At 39.3% G+C, this 22933-nt stretch overlaps 1 protein-coding gene across 1 annotated transcript in view; it reads left to right on the plus strand.

The window, feature by feature from the left end:
* The first annotated feature begins 340 nt into the window (after window positions 1-340).
* Window positions 341-22933, plus strand: part of LOC135196973 (uncharacterized) — a 41141-nt gene continuing 18548 nt past the window's right edge. Inside the window, exon 1 of the mRNA XM_064223847.1 lies at window positions 341-667. The gene's annotated coding sequence lies outside the window, so the exon portion shown is untranslated. The remainder of the gene's footprint in view (window positions 668-22933) is intronic.

Below are 22933 nucleotides of genomic sequence, written 5' to 3' on the forward strand. Positions count from 1 at the left end.
CACGTACTATAGGCATATACATACTGAGGGATACACATATAAAATCGCTATTTTAAAATACTCTCTCTCTCTCTCTCTCTCTCTCTCTCTCTCTCTTATCAGAACTTGCAAGCAGTTGCACGATCTTTAATAAAAATTCCCTTCCTTGTGCATGACAGTTTGCAACAAACGAATGAATGATCAAGATTGCTAATAAAAGAAAGGGTTTGTTCATACCGCTGTTGTATGAATACAGGACCGTAACTGCAAAAATAAAAAAAATAAAGAAAGATGACAGAGAATACATTATACATCTGGCAGAAACTGGCGGAGTTGCACGGCAACGACAGTCGACACTAAGTCACTAACACAAACGGTGATGTGGCAACAGGATCGCCGTGTTCTGAAGGCAGTGGCGTTGTGGGTCTTAGGATTTAGGAAAAATTTGCCAGTGCTAAAAAAGCGAATGCAGTTGACTGTCTGTTCGTCGTCTTGTGCCTGTAAGTGCTGAGCACAGGCAGAAAATCCATGTTCTTCGTGCAGTCATGATTGTTTGCAGTAAAAGATCTAATTTCGTTGACCATCGGTGCAGAGCTTCCTAATAAGTGCTCAGAAGGACCTGGAGGAACACGAAAGCCTCGAAAACGATTCACGTCCTACGACCGAACACAACAGCGTTGCATATGAGGTGAGTTGAGATACTCATTTCTGCATTTCAGTAAAGCGTATTAGCCTTGCGCATTCTTAAGAGGTGACCTGTCACCTTTCCTTTTGAGAATGCCACTACACGTTAAAAGTTTGCAAACAACTGTTGAATCGTGTCAAAAAAAGGTCCCAATAATAATTGAACGGAACAGCACATCTCAGCTATGTGTGTGGAAGCCCAGACGACGATAGCGTAGGAAATATTGTTAGAAATAAATTAAAACTAAAATATTGACGTTCTCCTGTCGAGACCGTATCATGGGCAGTTATTCCCGCCGGCCCACCCAAGCCGCACTACCTCTGTACGATTAAATAATTTGAATGACCAGTCCTCAAGTATGCTGATATTAAAACTGCACATCACAAGTACACGAAGACAAATGATTATAAAATATGGACAGAGTATAACTGTAAATATTCGGGCAAGCGACAGCATGGTTGCGACTAAGGACCTTGAAATGTACTCAGAGTATATTTAAAGGGCCTTGGTTACGACCTTGAATGGTAGAGTGCTTTCAGAAATGGCAGCTCTACGGGTTGAAAGCTTTCCAAGCATAGTGTTATGATAGGATTCAGCAGACCCCGTTTTCGTCTTTATTACTGTAGAATAATCTCCCATTCTTACTTACGCAGTAGTGAAAGCCCGTTCTTTTGTCATTCCCACTTATTTACGTGATTTGCAAGTATAGGTTAAAACCGATTATTTATATTGAAGCATATACTACAAACTATATATAATTATATTATATATCTATATATATATATATACTATATATACGTATATATGTACGAACATACTATATACACATGAATGCATGTTTATATATTACATACATACAAATACACACACACACACACACTATATATATATATATATATATATATATATATATATATATATATATATATATATATATATATATATGGAGGTGGATGCACAATGTGTCCTGGGGATTCGACTCGCTGCTGATGAGCTATCCTTGAATTGTAAGAAGCACCTAATATCTTGAAGATTTTACACACTGAGGTTTCATCCTTGTCTCAGCAATGTTTTCGTGAGTAATGTTACTGTTCTACTTGAGTCAACCCATGTTGGCGGAATGGCTTTTTGCTAATATATATATTAGGTACTATGAAGATATTAGGTGCTTCATACAACTACAATGAAGGCTAATCAACAGCGAGTCGAATTTCCAGTACACATTGTGCATCCACCTCTATCTGGCACGTGCTCTTGAACTTTGTGGAATTATTTGCTTCCCAGTGCCACTTTCAAATCATCTTTCCGGCAAGTTTTAGGTTTTTCCCTCCTCCTCCTCCCTCCTTGCGCTTACGAATGATCCACTCTTTGTGTTGACCATCAACCTGTAATCTTTTGACAAGACCAAACCATCCTTTCACTGAGCAAAAGCTTTTACCCCACTTTTCCCTTGTATCCCCACATTTCCCACTTCAACAGATCTTGTGCAATGACTCACTTCAGCTGCTCCAGCCATTTTCTTTCATTTGTGTTCAGCTGCCGAAGTTCACTTTCATAAAGGAGCGTTGGTTCATGAGTCCCTTCATATTTTCTCAACTTGACTTCAAAGACACTTCATGTCTCATTAACTTCCTCCTTCCCCCTGCAGACACTTTCACGCTCTTTCCCAGTTTTTGTGCTTCCTCTCCTTCAACTCTGATCAGCATTGAGTCATCTGCGAAATTTACTCATTCCACACAACCCATCTTTGTATAGTATTATTACCACATCCGTAATGACATCACAAAACCATTGTGACACAACACATTCTTCCATTAGACACATTTTCAGACCAATCCAGTCACCCTTCCTTCTACAGTACTTTAGTGTAACACATGCTTGTTTTAATCTCTGAAATCTTCTGTCACTCGGCTCACTCCTAAATTAAAAACTCCGAAACTTACACACGGCCTCTCCACTGGCTGACATTAGCTTTTCTTCCTAGGTTCATGTATATCATGCAGCATTGTTGAATCGAAGCCCATCACAAGAGATGTGTAAAAGGAAAACGAAAAAAAGGGAATGGTTGGTTGAAACAACAACCAGAAACCAATAAGAAAAATACCAGAACATTAAATATATAGAGACCATGAATGTAAATGTTGCAAGGCATGATACCATGAATATTGTAAAAGGCACAGTGGTAGTGCTAACTGTTGATGATGAAATTATAGGCAAATTAATGTTAATCGATTCGTTACCGAAAAGATATAACAACGTTGAAGACTGCGAAATATATGAGATCCCAAGCAGAAAGGACAAACGTCAAACAATCAAAATAACAAAGATAAAGTTCAGTGGCGAAACCTTGCCCTTGAAAATAATGGAATTAAATAAGGAACCAAGACCTTATGTTCCCAAAGCCATGCAATGCCAGAAAAGTTGAAAATTTGGCCATATATACAGCCATTCAATGTAGAAATTCTTCCAGATGTGCCTATTGCAGTTCGCAGGAACTGAAAACACGCTGGGACGGTGGCCAAACAAGATGTTGTGCGTTCTATATCTACAACACTGAAATTAAATTACTAAAAGAACGAACTGGAATGTCGATTGGGGAAGCAAAGGTGGAACTGAAAATAAGAGGATTGAATGCATCGGCGAAGAAATTCAGGTATGCAGGTACTTCAAAATCAAACATTACCAGAATTGAAATGAATGATAACAGAAATAAAGAAATACCACAAAAAAAATACTTGATGAAAAGAAGTCTTCTAAGGAAATTTCAGACATCAGTGACATTGTCACAGCGGACAATTTACAGGCAACAGGAACGAATAATGACAGAGGAAGACGAAGAAGAATTAAAATCACACGAATGTGATAAAACAAATAACAATTCGGAACAGGCAATTAGAGAAGACCCCACCTCATTTCACCTAACCAAACTCTAGAAAGATAAATAACCCACCAATCTGACCAAAAGCTAAAATTCAGAAACAGAACACTAAATCAAATTCCACTGTCTCCCAAAGTAACAATAGTATCTCTAGGAGGTGCATCACAAAAAAATAAATAAATAAGAAAATAAAATAAGAAATAACACCAAAATATAGGTGATAACTACAATGAAAGCACAATAAAAATCAAGAAAAAAACAACAAACTGATGAACGCGAAGAGTCACGTGGTTGCGGCAAATGCTTTATAGCAATGTGCCATGAAAATAAGACTATAACTCAAGACAGGTTAACCAGCACCATAAGAAATTCCATGAGGTAGAGGAATAAGCAAAAAAGAAAAAAGAAATCTCGTGAACAAGGCTGCATGTGTATTGACCACTTAGAATATTACAGAGGAAAACACTTCAACGTAGTAGAAGATAATACTCTAAAGAAAATCAAAATGGAAAAATTAAATCATCAAGATAATAAAAATGTAACAGTTAACGAAAGTCAGATTCAAACTACAACAAAAAGTGAATCAAGGCTACAAAAATACAAATGAATTTATAACAAAGTTAAGAAAACATCAACTTATTATATTATTTAGAATAATCTGACCACCCACATATTAGTACACAATTCAACCGGTATATAAACTCAGTGGAATACAGTAAATGGATTATTTACGAGAATACACTAAGGATAAGTTCAACGACTTATTAGCGAACACAAACCGTTGATTATAAAACTTGTTGTTAATATAGATAAATATCTACAAGCACAACATCAAAGGAAGATGAAAATACGTCAGGAACAGCAATAAATGTCCATAATGAAATAATATACGACAAAGTAGATACCTATATAGATTTTACACTGAATTAGAAATTTCAGCAATAACAGCAAAAATAGAAAACAATATGTTGGGCCTTATTAACTTTTATTATTCTACAACAAATAATACAAAATTTATGAACCTCATATTATTTGTAGAAGATTTCAATATATATAATCCAATAAGGGACTATAACAATATTACACCAGATAAAGATGGAGAAAAAATAGAAAACTTAATGCACACTAATAATCTTTGTTGTCAGAATGACAACGAATTAAATACATAGGCACTGTTCCAAAACCCTTGGAACATGTTCCTCAATAGATGTCACCCTTTGTATTGAGATGTCACCCTTTGTTCAACAAATAAAGCTGACAAATTAGATTGGAATACATGTGATGACTCCTACTCATGTGATCATTTTCCCGCAATAATGAACCAAAACCATATACTCTCCACATTATAATTTGCAAAAAGAAGGTTGGGACATTTTTAACTTGTATACCAGAAATATTCCGCCATATGATCATTTGCAAAATCATATTGAGGCAAATTAATTTTTTGTGTCCTTCATTAAAAAGGCAGCAGACAAAGCTATTCTTCAATCGAAACCTCATACAATAAAAAAACATAACGTCACCTTGTGGTTAGATGATTATATCTGAAGTAGTACGAGAAAACTCTAGCAAGTCTAGCAAGAGGGGTAGATACTCTAAACAGATGATTCAATAAAAAAAAAATCAAAACCATTCCTTGAAGGAGGGAGGTAAAAAAAAAAAAGACAAAATAATATCAGAAATTACAAGCGAAACTTCCATTCAAAAAGCAGAGGAAAAATTCCGAAAAGTATATAGAACAAACATTAGGCCAACCAGACAATCTACAGTAGATAATGGGGGGGGGGGGGGGGGGAATGGAGAATTATATCCCTTCGAAATTAATAACAAACATGGGGAGATTTTGCCAAAATAAGCAGTGGCTAAAATTTGGACAAACTTAAACAATAAAACACAATAAAGAATAAAGCAGAAGCTATAATACTTAATTTTGAGACAAAGGAAGAAATTCAGAATGGAAGAGTTGGAATACGCTCTCTTGAACAGCAATAAATCTGCTCCTGGTGGAGATGATTTGCCACATAGCACCTTTGGCAAAATCATTCCTATCAAAATGTTACAATCATTTATGGCTCCGAAACTCGTTTTCAGATGGTTGGGGGAAATGCGATCACAATTCCTATGCCCAAACCTGGAGAGGATCCTAGTGATGTGAATAATTACAGACCGGTCCCATTAACAAGTTGTCTACGCAGGTTGTAAGAAAAAATGGCAAATGCACGATTTATGGAGAACTTCCTGAAAATATAATTTTGAGTCCTACTCAATTTGGTTCACAGCGTAATCGATCTACGTCAGATTCTCTGTCTAATTTGGAACACCGCACACACAGGATTTGAAAGAAAGTAAACGACAGTAGCTGTCATTTCTGACATTCTAGAGGCATACGACACTCCACAGAGGTATGCAATATTAAAATCACCACATAATAATAACATACGCGGCCATCTTCCTAAGTCTATTAAAAACTTTATGACTGATCGCACTTTTCAGGTGAGAATAGTTAATGTTTCTTCAGAAACATTCCCACTTGAAAATGGAGTCCCACAAAGAAGTGTCCTTAGTGGTACTCTGTTTAAATTAGTAATTAAAGGTATCCGTAACATGCTACCGGTTGGAATTAAAAGTAACCTGTATTTGGATGATTTTGTCATATATTATACAGCATCACGCATAAAGCACGCAGAATGAACCATTAATAAAACCTTAATAAAAATTAGATGAATGTAGGCATTAGATTTTCTGTAGATAAAAACTCCAGCTGTCCTTTTCTTTATAAAAATAAAATTGTAGAAAAAAGATGAAGAAATAGAACGCAAAATCAGGAACCATAACTTTTTAGGATTGATATTTGATGCGCACCTGAATTGGAAAGCCCATATATAACTTTTATAAAATCAAAATGGCAAAGAGCAACATTGGATTCCAGTTCACAATGAAGGACGAAGAGCATAGGCAGTAGCATTTAGATCCTATGTAGGTACCCGTCGAATGTAGCGAACTGCCATAGAGAATTCATACCATGAAAAGCGCATTAAGAATCAAGACAAGTGATCTATTTGATCTAAGCGATATATTTATAAACAATCATTCAGTGCCTTTCCAAACTGGAGCTAATAGAATGTTCGAGTCCCTGTATATAAATATGCAAGTACCTTCAACAGTAAAGTGACCACCGTATTGGACTAAGGAATAAAGTAAAGACTTGCACTCAATTAAAATATTTATCAAAAAGTTGCTCATACAGCCCAACACACCATAGAGAAAAAACCACAAACCATATGAGACGAAAAAATTCACATCTCGAAATTTATATACAGATGGGTCTAGATCACAACATGGAGTAGGATATGCAACCATATCTCAGAACAAGACATATCAATTCTCTACCTAATAATGCCGTAGTCTTCACAGCAGAGTTGCGTGCAATTGCAATAGCCATGACAATTACAAAGCAAGTATTACTGTATTCCATAATTTTGTGATTTATAGCGATTTAAGAAGTGTTATAGAAACCGTCCAAAGTTACTACCTAAATGTAATATTGTACAGCAGATTAAATTTGAACTCCACAAATCGTACGATAATGGTAAATATTGAAATATGTAGGCTCCTTGCCCATGTAGGGATTGTAGGAATGATTAGGCGGATGAAGCAGTTCAAAAAGCAGCCCACATGACAAGAACGACTGTAAAGATCATAATTATTGATTATATAACATATCATAATTATTGATCATATAACAATCATAATAGATAAATGGGAAAGTACGTATATGGAATGAGAAACCTAAAAATAATAAATTGAAACAATTAATACAAGTATAGGCATTTTGACGCGTCCTCGAATAGGTCATACTCGTTTGATACATGAATACTTAATGAACAGTTCTCATGGCCTCCCCGAATGGTCACTGTGTGACGTGTTGACGTGTTGGGTGACTGTCCAAAATATAAACAACGGCGACTATCAACCTTTGGAAGTAAATCAGTGGAGGAAATTTTGTTATAATCTTCTACATTTTCAGTCATTCCAACTATAACATTCATGAGGAGGTGTACCTTAATAGACAAAATATAAAAATAAATAAGTAAATAATGAAAATACAAAAGCCCATTGACGTTTAATGAATGAAAAACGAAATTTTATAACATTTAATTTGTATTGAATTTTAATTGTTTATTTATCTATCTATTTATTTATTTATTTGTATGTATGGAAACGAGCAAATGTATTTATTTGCTGTATACTAAGTGTGTTCCAGTGTAAAAGCATACACCTTCTACAGTTTTTACTTGTAGGTTTAATTTTCATATATTCATCACCACGCAAATGACCTATTTGGTCCCAATTCTAAGCCTATGGCCTAGACCTGGTATTTCGTGCCAATCCTTCGGGCCAGTCCCATGAGAGCTGATACTCGGCTCCTCAGTGGTCAGGCTAAACTCTCTTAACAGCAATAATTTCAAGATCGTAACTAGACCGGGATCTTGATCATACTTTCCCCATCTGGGCAACAATGGCTTTTATTACATAAACTCAGAGAGGGATGGAGCACAGTAGCACAAGTGAGCAATATGGAATACTCAGAGGGAAAAAAATATTAGAAAATAACCCAACAATTTATTACGAAAGAAAACCCTTTTAAATTAAACAGCCGGCGAAATGCTGAATATTTGGGTGAGAAAAAAAACTAATTCACAAACAATACGCAAATGCTACCCTCATTCACCTAGAACTCTCATTCCTCAAGTAGAAGAGAAAGAAATTAGCGAGAGTTAGGAATTAATCTCACACTAATATGTAAATCACTGTAGCACGTCTGACAGTGAGAAAAAATATTATTTACGAAAAAAATTCAAAAAGCAAATATTTACATTAAACTGCTTAAACTTTTCTCATATAATAATAATAATAATAATAATAATAATAAATAATAATAATAATAATAATAATAATAATAATAATAATAATAATGTCCAAGTGGATCTCTTTTGTCTTCCGGGGTGTCAGTAGGGGAGACGTGACACAGCCACTACCCCTTGCAAAACGGTTTGTCCGCCCTGGATGGGGGCGGGGTAGGAAGGGGAACGGGAGGGTAGACATCCATACGCCTACTTGCAAATCTTTTTTGTCCGCGGGGTAGGCAGGCGATTGGGGAGGTAGGGTAGATAGCAGTACCGAGATCCAGTGCTGTAGCCCGCCCCATCAACATATATACAAATATATAATATACATATATATATATATATATATATATATATATCATATATATATATATATATATATATATATATATATATATATATTATCAATGTTAGCTTGAAGAACTGATGCACTCAGTGGCTGCTCGTCAGTAGGCACTGTGGAACTGCAGCAACCCCTATAGATTTAATACATATGCACAAAATTATGAATATGAGAAATTAAGTATAGATTATCAATAATCCTCAAAAAATCATTACTATTCTCTTGTCTTCGTAAATAAAAAAAGCAAATGAATTGAAACAGTATGTGGAACTGCTGGTGCTCGGCAGTTTTGATTTTGCTAGCTGGGTGATAATGTGGTAGCCAGCCGCGCGTAAAGGTGAGGAGGGGAGCACTGCCCTCTCGAGCAGTGATAGTCTAGCTCCTGGAGGGAGGGGATTTTTGAAATTCGTCAAAACTTAATCAATATGTACCATTCGTGATAGTGATCAAATTAGTGACGATACTGATGATATGTAATGCAGAATAATCACTGAGTGGCGAGTTGCAGTTAATGGGATAAAATGATAACCACCTTAATGTCAATGAATAAAATTCAAAATAGTAGCTTTCAGTAGCGGTTCTGTTGAGAGAGAGAGAGTGGCCTCCTTGGAGAGAGAGAGAGAGAGAGAGAGAGAGAGAGAGAGAGAGAGAGAGAGAGAGAGAGAGAGAGAGAGAGAGAGAGAGAGATTATGCAGTTAATATCAAGGGAATTAAAAAAATGTAATAAACAGCACCCCTATGAATGATACCCACCGGATGCACTGCAGGAGTAAGGGTTGTCCAAAAGGCATAAAGAAACACTACACTCTGGAGGGGTGAATACTGACATGTGTCAGTGACTTCCCAGAAAAGAATAAGGAATAATTTATATACCCTTCCCAGGTTTAAATTCAGAAAAGGCCTTTTCACGACTCTGAAAGAGAAGCAGGGCAGAAGGGAAATAGCAGGCGTGGGGATCCAAAATCACAACCGAAGGCAGACCAGGTAAAGCGGAACCAGTGACAGTGGAGAACTTCGGGAGACAGGAATGCAACCCACTGCACGGGTCCAAGAAGAGAAAAATCCTCCGTAGGTGAACGATCACGGACAGCACCAGGCCGTCCCAAAAGTAATCTAGAGAGAGAGAGAGAGAGACTTACATTTTCATCAAGAAATATTTATCGATTCCACATAAGGTGAACCAGGAAAATAGTAGAGTTCATGAAAAGAAGGGAGTGAAATGACTTTATTTTATTCTTTACAAAAATCAGCAGTTTTATTCATAATTCTTGTGATCATGTTCTTTGCAATATTGGAGGCAAGAATAAGAACAGAAGAAGAAATGATCTAATACTAGTATTTCATTGCTTGCCTGAAGGCTCCTCAGCTAAAAATGATGCACTGATAAGTTCAATCTTTTGAATGCACTATTTAACCCTCAAGTAGATTATATCCATGAGCATAGCCACATACTGCAGTAATCTCAAACTGGGTGCCGTGGCACCACAGACAGTGCCTAGGGGTGCGGCAAGATTGTCATGGAATGGAATGGAACATGGAATTTAGGCTTGAAGCCAAGCACTGGAGTCCAAAGGATTATTCATCGCTATAATGAATTTGGTTTGAAATGTATGTCAGCGAATTTATGAATTGAAGAAATAATATGATAAATTGTTTTAAAACTATGGTAAAAATTGATATTTGGTAAAAATTGATATTCACCATACAATAATTATAACTGAATTTAGGATATGCATATAACCTTTAGTGTAAAAAAAGTAAAAAAAAAAAAATATACGTAAAAATACTTATATACACCACTGCAAAGTGTATATACTATACTTGGCAATGTACTAAGAGGTCAAATATCAAATTTCATTATATACGTTAATGTCTCTAAGGAATGCCACAATGTTATTAACATATACACCAGGACCAAGCAGTTTTGCTATATCCCTGCCCACTAACCCATGGCTTTGCCTTGCTGCAGCCTACCTACGTGTTCCACAGTAAGAGGAGAGCCACTGTTTACAGACTGGTGCAGTTACCTCATCTAAAAGGAATCGGGGTCAATCGAGTATAGCCAACTCTCAGACGACATAATACAATTTCTACCCTACAATTTTGTTGGAATCCAGATGGCCAATGTTCAATACTTTGTCTGATCTTCCTGTACTTTTTATTGTTGGTCAGAAGGGGAGAAGACCAACACGCTTGCCATTTATTTCTGATTATATGAACGAACAGTCCATTTCATATCGGTAGCGGGAATATGATGGAATAGAATGTCATCTTTGGTAATGACATCTCTTGCTTCATGGTCAGCAAGTTCGTTACCTACAATACCTACATGGGCAGGAACCCAGCAAAAATGGACTGATTTGAATTTGGAAGCAAGCCTATACAACCATTCTTGAATATATTGAATAAATGGGTGTTTAGGGTTATATTGCTTAATGGTCATGTGTGCACTACAAGAATCTGAGTATATGATGAAAGTATCATACCCTGTAGAGTAGAAACAATCTCAAGAGATCTGGCCAATGCAGTTAATTCAGCTGTAAAAATAGAGGCATTATGAGATAGTCTACTAACATATGAACTATTACCATGAACAACAGTGCAACCAACACCACTTGTTGTTTTTGATGCATTAGTGAATAGTTTAACAGAACCCGAATGTATTTGACCATGATTATGAAAACGAGCCTTCACTTTGTTGTCATTAGCTTTTTGATAGACTGATGGTTCTGGGGTTAACCAAGGAGGCCACTTGCAGCAGTGCGTTGCTTAATTTTTTGGTTTTTAATGAACACATTGCCAACAGCAGCATTAATTCTTACATGAAAAGGCTTGGATGCTCTAGCGTTTGCAAACTGATATGAATAATTTTGGTTAAGAATAGATGATGCAGGGTTTTCATGGGAATTTCTTAATCTGAACATATACCGCAGTCCCAGTTCCTCTCGACGTAAATCAAGAGGGAGCTATTCAGTGTTAGTATATAAAGTTTCAACTGGCGATGCCTTAAATGCACCAGAGCATATTCTTAGACCAGCATGATGAATTGCAGTCAACGCCTTAAGTCTGTTTGTACTTGCTGAAAGTAAACTTGGCAACCATACTCATGCTTAGATTTACAAAAAGAGTCATATAACTGTAAAAGTGACCGCTTATCAGCACCCCAGTTAAAACCTGAGACTTCTTTTAAAATGTCAAGGGATTTTTACCTTCATTTTCAAGGAGTCAATATGACTAGCCCATGTTAACTTCTTATCAAAAATCATCCTTAAAAACTTCACCTCCTCATATGGAATTGTGTGCCACAGTTTTGGAAGGGGAGAATCGAAAGCCATGGTCATTTGCCCAATTGCTGATTGCATTAATTTACTTTTGCAAGAAATTACACGTTGCAATAGCATCATAGCTAGTGACATTTATAGCACGGTCATCTACAAAGATGCCTTTACTGGAGCTGAGACACATTCAACAATACTGTTTATAGCCACAGCAAATAAGGTGACACTATTACCTTATAATCCCATGTCTTGAAGCTACTTAATAATACCAAAACGCCAAGTAGTGTCATAGACTTTTTCAAGACCGAAGAAGACTCCAATGGTCTGACTGTGTTTTGAGAAACTTTGGTGAATTAGGGATGATAATCTTACCAGTGGGTCTAGAGTGGAACAATTTCTCCTAAAGCAAAATTAGACAGATGAAAACATCCCATTTTTCTCTAGATACCACATTAGTCTAGAGTTCACCATTTTCTCAAACAATTTGCACACACAACTTGTATGAGAAGTTGGCCGATAGGTTGTAGGAAGATGTGCATCTTTCAATGGTTTCTTAATGGGAACAACAACTGCAATCTTCCAAGAAGGGAGAAGAATACCAGTTTCTCATATTCTGTTAAAGATTTTAAGGAGATAAGATTTTGCTGAATCTGGAAGATTTTTAATCATGATATAAAGAATGTTATCATTCCCGGTGGATGTGGATTCAGAAGATGATAAAGCATCCCTTAATTTCCTTAACGTTAACTTGGCATTATAAGATTCACCATTTCCTGACTTTAAATTATGGGCAATGGTTGAATTCGTAATGTTCGGGAACCGAGTTCAATAGTACCTAGAACTCAATATTTCAGAGAAATGCTCACTCAGTTTTTCAGCAACTTCATCTGGCTTGGTGATAAGGTCTCCATTGATTTTTAGACAAGGCGTTGGCGATGGGCCTTATTTGCCACTTAGTTTTCTTACCTTTTTCCAGCTTAATCTGGTTGGGGACTTAGAATATATGCCACTTATTTAAAAAAGCCAAGATTCTCTTTTTACTTTTTAAAAGTATTTTCTCTGTTTTGCCATAGCTCGTTGGTAAATAGATTTTGCTATGGCAGACTGACTGGATTTATAACGCCAGTAACATTTCCTGGTAATTTTCCTCAGATTACTACAGGTTTTATTACTGAAGGTTTTATCCCACCATGAAACAGCAGGTCTGCGTGGTTTCCCTTTGGTCTTAGGTATTGAGTTTTCAGCACTATTCAATATTTCAGAGACAGAGTACTCATAAACCTTTATATGGGACTCGAAGGGCTCAAATTCCTGGGATATATTCATACCTTTTTTAAATTTAACCCAATCTGCTTCCTTTTCTTACCGTTTAACAGGATAATTCGAGGGGACATTTCTCAAAAACTTCAGATGAATGGGAAAGTGATGGCTTTCATGTAGAAATTCATCTACAGACCAATGAAAATCCAGAAAGAGAGAAGAAAAGCAAATACTTTATTCTATAGAAGATGAATCGCCTGTATATAGGTATTATGATATGTCATAGTACCGTCATTAAAAAGTGTAAGATCATTATTACTATTAACAATGTCATCAATGATCCTACCCTCTGTGTCTAAAATATTACCACCCCAAGATGGATTGTTAGAATTAATATCACCAAGTAGTAAAAAAGGAGGGAGTTGATAAACTAAACCTTGAATGTCCCAAAGAGTGAACCTACATCTTGGGGAAGGCAGAGAGAGATTGTGATTTCATGGTCAAAAGTAGTCTGAATAGCAATAGCTTGAAGCCAGATGTTCAGGGGAACAGTAAAATATTGCAATGCTTTAGGAATAATTATTGCAACACCTCCACGGGCACGGTCCCTGTCAGTGGTGCCTATCTTATTGATATTGAAGTTTAAACCTAGATTGTATACTGTATCCCTAATTTAGTTCCTTGGAGACATACAACCCCTGGATTATACTCATGCAGTAATACTTTTAGAATTTCTGAACGAGTCCTTAGTTTCTTACAGTTCCAATGTAAAATATCCAGAATGAATGCGTTAGTGCTAGGATCTGCCAAGGGAAATTCTACTGTTATCTATACTATTTTTTTTATTTAATTTCCTTATGGGACTTTATAAGTTTCTTTAGATTGTCTTGAGATATATGGCTTATGATTAGCTCCATTATGTTTCTTATTAGCTTTTTGATACGGAGCAATGTACTCATCCGAAACATGGGCAACTAAGAAGAGAGATGAGAACAGGATTTGTGTGTCTGAGATGAGGATGTAGAGATGGCAATGTGGACTTACTAAAAAGAATAAAGTTGGGAACGAACATGTTAGAGACACTCTCAAAATAGCACCAGCTTCAAACAAGGTGAGGGAAAGTAGACTGAGATGGTATGGATATATAAGGAGGAGGCAGCAGAGAAGACAACAACTACTATGGGAAGAAGCATTCTCACTGTATTTCATGGGGTTTGGAAATCTCCATACTCTGAGCACTTGGAGGAGAGGATGAAGGAGTTCTTACTCTCTTTGGACCTCCAGTTTGTTCTTGTTCCATTTCTTCAAGGGTTTCTTGCTGCAGAGATGGGACAGACACAGGGCAGATATCATCAATTGGAAATGAGTTTATTATATAAGTAGGCACATCTTCCTTAAAAAGGGGTGCTTCATCACTGGCAGTTGAGCACCTAGATCAGATGGCTGGGTCTTTGTTTCAGGAGTGCTTGCTTTTACAACAGGTAAAGGTGATACATTGTTGACTTGAGTTTTTATAGGAGCTACAGAATTCAGTCATAGCACAGGTTTTTGTCTGACCAATCAATTTTTTTAGCGTAACTAATGCTTATATATTCGGTGTCAGCTTTACATACAGCTGCCTCTTCATATTTATACTGGCTGCACTTTTTATTGGATGGGGTATGATCCTGTTCGCAATTAACACATTTTGGTTATTTCGAACAAGGGCCATGTTTAGGAGCTGAGCAATTACTACAAATTTTATTGTTTTTACAGAATCTGGATTGATGACCAAATTGAAAACAGTTATAGCACTGTAGATGCTTTGATAAAAATCGTTTAGCTTTGACCCTTTAATATCCAAAATTGACAAAAGATGGTACATCGAAGTCCTCAAAAGTTAAAATGACCATATTTGCCTTTGGAATTTTTTTTTACTTTCCATACAGAAGTTGGACTAATTTTTAATATTTCACTTTCCGTCACTTCAGAAAGGTCTCTACCAAATACTACTGTTATTTTTCTCGAACTTCTTAAGTGTCACCATATATGACTGGGTCTTTGATTTGATTTTGATTTACCAAACCTTGAGATGTTACCCATATCAATACACCGAACCTTCTTTTGGATGTATTTGCTAAATTTGTAATAATTGCAATTTTCCTCCCTACCAGATACTACCAACCACATTGAAGGTTTGTGAGTTCTCTCATAAGTGGCATTATCCTCTAAATCTGGCTGAGCTACTTGTACCCATTGAGATGGTCTATAAATATCCACGTTTTTAGGGTCTTGTCAGACAGCGTTCCTTTGACAGTTGATTTACAAATGTTGATATTATTAATATTGGTGCTGGCTTTGAGTGCAGCTTCATGTTTTTCAAAAGTTACCCATGCTTCCTATTCTCCTTCATTTTCATCAAAGTTCATGCTTAACTCTATAATTTTACCATAACCAGCAAATGAAAGAGTGTTGTTTCATAGTCACATTCCCGGGGAATGTGCTGTACATGTAATACTTTCAAATTATCTGCTGTGTTCCCACACTGGCGAGTTTTCAACTTGAGCATATTCCACTTCCACGGTCAAGTTCATGCAAAGATTTGTCAGCCGTGTCGAGGCCTTGTCATAGGTCTTCATATGAGCCAAATCATCATCAAAGGGCCCAGGGGTACTAAGTCCTTAAAAGTCATTAGCCATAAAGGATAGGATAAAATAGAAAAAAAGAGAAAAATTAAAACTGAAAATATTAAAAAGAATCATCAGCCTTTCAAGAAGTTTATTCTTCCACAATGGCACAAGTGGGATGGCACAACATGATTAGAGTGGCGCAAGAGTAAGCCAAACCCACTTGCTAGGACTGAGCTTATTATATTCAAGAATACAATCATCCCCTACCTAATCATGTTATGGGCAAACCGGAAAGAATGCCAAGAGTCCTATCCCCAGACCAGATCCCCCCTGGCATCCGTGGTGCAGCCCTGAAGGATAGTTCCGCCCTTAAGCTGTCGATCTGACATCTCTCAGGTCCGAACATTATCAGGTGGTTGATGATCCTACCACAGTTCCCACTATTTAACTTCTGATATAAACCCAGTTCCAGCTGATATCTTTTCTTATTTGACGGGTCCAATAAATTTGACAAAAAGTGGAAAATTCCACAAAAATAATTTCATATATATATATATATATATATATATATATATATATATATATATATATATATATATATATATATATATATAATATAATGTATGGGACTCTTGGGTTGAAGCCAGGAACAAATTCCTGGAGTTCAAGAGCCCCCTCACCAAGTCAAGGTTGTCCCAATTCGGGGGGGGGGGGGGGTGGTGATGGGGGGTGGGGGGGGTGGGGGGGAAGATTGTCATGAATTTTGCTTTGGCTAGGTTATCTGAATGAACGTTTGTAAAATAATAAAAGTTTGCAGAATTCTTCATGTAATTATTATCAGTGTGTCTACTCTAATATATTAACGTGCGCACACACACACATATATATATTGTAACTTAGTTGTCTTTAATTTACAGTTATTATTTAAGTTTTTACATTTTAATGTTAAATATTGAAGTGTTGTATTCTTTCTTAATTAGCTTTTTATCATGTTTTATGATGAGATTATTTTGCTCTTTGCAGTTTTTTTTATGAAATCATCTATTTCTGTTTACTATTTTTGACTGATATTCTAATTTCAGTATGTGATGACCATATATTTTAAAATCCTTTGGTCTATGTATTGCTTCTTTATTCTAGTTTGTTTGTTATTCAAGTCTGGTAAGCAATGGTGATTGTAGTTAATGTTAACGTACTTTTAAAAAAAACTTTTTTGTCGAAATTTTTTTTTGCTGGTTGAGGTGTAACTTAGTTGTCTTTAATTTCCAGTAATTATCTAAGTTTTCATATTTTAATGTTAAATATTTAAGTGTTGTATTCTTTCTTAATTAGCTTTTTGTCTCCTCACTGGTGGTTATCTTGGGGTATTATGTTGACTAACGACTGGTTCATATTTTTCAAGCTGTGTTGGTTACGTGGCTGGGCTGCTTCAATTTCCGAGGGATTAAAGGTTTACTCTTGAAGGAATTTGCCGCAGTGTATTTCTGAACCCCCAAACATGAGGGGTGCTTCTGTTGGTGCCGGATTTATTCCTTGCCGTATTTGAAATCTGCTGTTGGATGCTGGATAGCTTCCTTTACTTAATCTTGCTCTCCAAGTCTGCAACATTCTGCAATTTGTGCATTGCACCCTTGGTTCAGTAAAAGCCTAGGGGACCTATCTGTCCCAAGGTAATAATATTTATACCTACAATTTCTTATGATCATGGCCTATAGTCCACTGCTGACGTCTTGAGTAGACATTGTGGGATCCTACCAACCACCATAATTAACTGGGAACTAATTTTCCCTGCCACTCGGATTTGCTCTCCAGAGGTGGAGAATAGTTAATCAATCTGCATTTTGAGGAGCCTTCAGGAATTAGAGTGTATTTGTCAGGATATTCTTACTTTTTGCATACCTCCTCCTTTCAGGACCCTCTCCCCTTTTTGTATGTATGTGTTGATGACATGTCTTTAATTTTACAGGAATTAAGAGTGAGTGTTTCATTAATTATTGTATCATTGAGGTTCAGGTGTTATTTCTGTCTGAGGCTTTGTGTATTAATATTAAGTTTTTTTTCATGCTATTTTCTTTGTCCCCTTGAATTGACTTTGCACACCTATTGAAGTTAGATACTATTCCACCTTTTGTGGATTTAGTATTGTGTTTTGTGGATACTATTTGTTGAGATGAAACTGTGTATAGTGTGGTGGTGAACAAAACCAGAATAAAAACGGAATGGTATCGATATATATATATTATATCATATATATATAGATATATATATATATATATATACATATACATATACATATATATATAGATCTATATATATATATATATATATATATATATATATATAATATATGCTTATAAGTGTGATGGTAATTGCAAAGAAAGATAAAGGAAAGGAGAACGCATTTTCGAGAAGTTTGGCAGTAAGGAGGCTTTCGTGCCCGTGTTGGAGGCGCCTGTTCTCGCCGCTCGCGGCTGTTCTGGAATCGTTGGGCGTGTTGTGGAGTGCAACACACGCCTAAGTGGCGGGAGAAATGCTGCGATTTCTGATGCAATACCTCGTCTAGATTCATCTAAGAACTTCCGGAAATCTTGCGAGTCTGTGACACTCGCGCGTAGACTCCGCCCCCAGAATGCCGTATAAATACGACGGACGAAGTAGCAGCAGGAGGTGGGAGAGAGATCGTAAAAGAGAGACTCCAGTTAGTCACAGAGAGATATCCTCAGTAAGAGCCACAGATCAGATTATCAATGAGAGATCAGCAGCAGCAGAGATCATCCGTGAGATACGAGAAAAAGGAACCAACGAAAGATCAGAAGGGTTGTTCGAGAGTTGGTTGGATATTGGTCTAGACGTCTTCAGGAGTGGACGAATTATCTCGTGTTATCTCGACGTCGAGCAGACTTCAGAGAAGAAAAGGTCCTGCTAGAGGTTTTGGGTAGTTCCTTCCTTTCAAGTAGACTAGTTTCTGCAATACGGAGTCAAGAGGACATCTGCAATTGCCGCTCTACTTTTGGAGAAGCCATCGCTTTGAATTACCAAATTGACTAGCAAGTATTTGAATTAACTCACTGTTCCCCCAGTTAAGGCAGTGTAAGATTCTGTCTTTTTATGTAAATAGGAGATACCCTTCTGCATTTACCTTTGTTAGTAAGCTTGTAAATAAACCTTTGTTGTGTTAGTGTTTCTTTCTATATTCGTATCCCCAGTTTCAACTGTTGGTGTTGAAATATATTTTTTTTTTATTATTTCATATCGAACCTGAAGCGGACCTCTCTCAGAGTCCGTAACATTGTGTCGACCCTTGCCAGGATATTTCGACACCGTAACAATAAGTCACCTCGAAAATGTGTTGAAATAACACGAAAGTGCTCGGTACGCCTTCTTTTATTTTTCCTGTGGCCTTGGCTGAATATATATATATATATATATATATATATATATATATATATATATATAATATATATATATATATATATATATATATACAGACTGCATGGGAACCGAGTAGGAACTAACATGATGAAGTATTAAAATTTTTCCACACGCTTCGCATTCAGCTGAATGCATCTTCAGGGTCTGTACAATAAATAATGACCAATATGAATTATATATGAATTTATAAGTTGTCTAAAAATTATTTACAAACTAGTTCTAATAAAAATAAAAACTTCACACTTAGGCAAAAGTTCACTAAAAATTGGCAAAACAACAAGAGAAATTAAAAGCAGATATACTAATTAAAAGTTCAGATAGAAGAAAAAAAAGTACGTAATTAAAAGTTCAGATAGAAGAAAAATAGTAAAATACAAAGTTAAAAAATATTTGAGAAGCACTGGCGGTCGTCCTACGATGGCAAGAGATAAACAAAAACTAAAAGAATGTAGTACACAACATCAATAGGCTAAGAAAGATACAAGGGAGTGGAGGTGGACTGGCTGTTCAACTACCCAACAAGTTGCTTCATGAAAAGACTCTCGAGAGTCAATAATTCATTTGGGCAGGAGTTTTGACCCACTATAACAAAATCGTCATATTTAATGGGAACTTTACATTTGTTCCGATATGTAATACAAACCCTCAGTACTTTAACATATGGAATATAATCAGCACCAGCTGTAACCGGTCGTAAGCTTCGAACAAGGTAGCTCGGTGGTTAACTGCTTGTCCGATAGTCGGGTGTCCCGCCCAGCTGGGAGATGAAGCTTCACTTTGCTTCCGGCCGCCATCGGAGACAGACTTGGTGTACGCCGCTCTGCCCGCGTTGTCGTATGCTCAGCTACTTCGTTAAGAAGCATTTTTTCCCAACTTTCTCTTTCACTGAGTGCTTGTGGTGGAAACTTGTGAGTACTTTGTGTTGGTTTATTATTAAATTGCTGCTCGTGGATCGTGATATGATGGATTCCCGTGAGCTGTAGAGATCCACCCCCGCCCCCCCCCCATCAGCTGCAGATTGTGCCCTGATGTGGACGGCCATAAGTGCGGATCATTCAGGTCTCTCGTAGAGGTAGACCCTCATGATTTATGTACTCGGTGTTGAGGGCATGAATGCTCTCACACCGAGCCATGTGATTTATGTGTATTGTGGTCGAAGGAGCAGTGGGAGCGATACGAGGGGAGGAAGAAGGCACGTAAACCGGCCAAGGAGTCATCGGAGGGCTCTCCAATTACTCCTTTGGTCACGGACACGTCTTACTCTTTCCTCTCTCCGTCTCAGCTCCCGCTTATGGCTCCTTCCCCTTCGGGGGGAGTGTTGCATTCCTTCTCTTCCCTCGATCAGTCGAGCGTATAGGAGGGAGCACGACACCTCGGCATTCAGCTTTACTCAGGATCTTCTGTTCGCTCGGGGTGGGAACTTTCCCCCCCCCCACTAACCAGACCTTTCCTTCCTTAGGCAAGCCTGCTCTGGGTGACGATCTTGGCCAGGTCAGGTACTCGCTTGGGCTCCAGGGGACACCGAGCATTCAGGGCTGCTCCAACACCTGGCAGTGTGTGGATCCAGGCCGGTTACCCATGGTCCAGAGACGTCGACCACAACAACAGTGTCGACGCCGGGGTATGCAGCGCCTCCCCACCTTGTGTATAAGCAGCACGTGACCATGGTGACCCCGACAGCTGTAGTCCATGCTTCGCTGATGGGGCTACCGAGGAGGGACATCACCCCGCCGCCTGGCTTCACTGCTCTCGCCCCAGGTGCAGCCAGGCCCTGTTGCTTCAGCAACTGCCCCGGCTCCGTCCTGGATGGAGGACCTGACGGTGGTCCCGAGGAAGCTGACAAAGAAGAAGGGGAAGGTGTCGTCGTCTTCATCGTCGTCTGCAGCCGCTTCTTCCCCTTCGACTTCCAAGGCTTCACGGCCGAGGAAGAAGAAGGCAGCCTCCTCCCCACCCTCTAAGGGTCTGTCCCACTCCGGTGGGACAGTTGGGGCTTCCGCTGGTCCTCCTGTTCCCTCGGGAATGGGGCCCGTCTCTCCTTCCACAAGGAAGAAGACAGGGACCAGAGGGGCACCAGCTAACACCGGTACCTCCTCGCCTGGCACCAGAGGTTCTGCGAGAGGTACCGAGTGTACGTTCGCCCACAGGTGACCGTGCAGCCAGGGTCCAGGCAGCCAAGCCTGCTCACCACCAGGACCCAGGCACGAAGCGGAAGACTGGTGGCAGTCGCCCAGGCGACTCCTGCCAGGCCAGCGATCGTTCTCGTGGCTATCAGCCGGTACCCAGGTTGACGCGACAGTCCCACCAGACGGTCCGAGGGCCGAGGCGAGGAAGAGGTCCCCCCGGTCGCCAGGACCAGCCTTGGCTGGTCCAGGCACCGTAACGCGCCGTGAGGATAGGCCTCGCTCCCACCGCAACAGTGGACTCTGCTGGTCTCCTGACTGCCGCTCCCACCAGAACCGGGCGGATAGGGGGACGAGCAGCAGCTCTCCTGACGCTCGGGACTGTCGCCGCTGTTCTCGGTCCAGCGGTTCTCCCTAGGGGAGCCACACGACTAGGCCTGTAGCTCGATCATCACCATGGGTTGGCGATCGCCTGCAGCCCCCCCAGCACACCGGTTCTGCCGGTGGGCAGGGGGGGAGCATCAGGTCTGCCTCTCCTATCCCTTCAACCTCCTTGGGCTACAACAGGAGGAGCGAGGCGATTAGTAGCGACCGCGAGGAACTGGCTTCTCGCTGTCCCTCTACGAGGGCCTATGAACCTGGCACGGTCTTGGGACCGACCAGATCGTATGCCCAAGTGGTTGGAGGGGACCAAGAGGGGTCTGTTGTGGTTTCTCCTGTGGAAGGAGGAGTGTCTCGGGAGGCATCCTCCTTGGATGGGCTTGATGGTCCATCTCCCCAGGAAGCAGTCACTCCCGAGATCCAGAGGTCTTTCGCAGAGGTCATAGCGCTGATTCATCAGCACAATGACCTCGAGGAAGGATCGGTGCTCCCGCCCTCAGAGCCTACATCTAGGCTGGAGTCGTTCTGGGGTCCTAAGAAGGAACCCAGGACGACGGTGGGTCTGCCCAGATCAGCCTTGGCTGACAGTGTGCTGGGCCAAGTGGACTCTCTTGTCTCCGGGAGGGATTACTTCGGTCTGGCAGGTCGTACAAGCTACTTCCCCCTCCTCTACCATGACAGAGGCTCTTCTACGCGCCTTCGGAGGACCCACTGCCGCCCAAACAGTTTAACCCAGAGCTGGCTAGGCTAACTCTGGGTGTGTCTCTTCAGCACCTGGTGGCTGAGAACCTCTGGTTCTCACAGCAAGAGGCATTGGCATTGGAATCGACTGCCATGGCAGCGTTCCAAGCAGTCTCCTGGCTGGACCTGTGGTCCCTCACAGTGTCCAAGGTCGTGGCCTCCTCAGGAAACATCACTCCCGAAGGAGACCCGGCTTTTGGGAGACTGTGCCTGTCTGGAGGTAGGGCTATTTCTTACCTGGCCCACCAGACGGCCAACCTGTTGACCAACCTGGTTCTGAGACGTAGGGACGCAGTCCGCGCTCGAGTGACCAGGTTGGC

This window comes from Macrobrachium nipponense, chromosome 18 (genome assembly GCF_015104395.2).
Source record: "Macrobrachium nipponense isolate FS-2020 chromosome 18, ASM1510439v2, whole genome shotgun sequence".
NCBI classification, from domain to species: Eukaryota; Metazoa; Arthropoda; class Malacostraca; order Decapoda; family Palaemonidae; genus Macrobrachium; species Macrobrachium nipponense.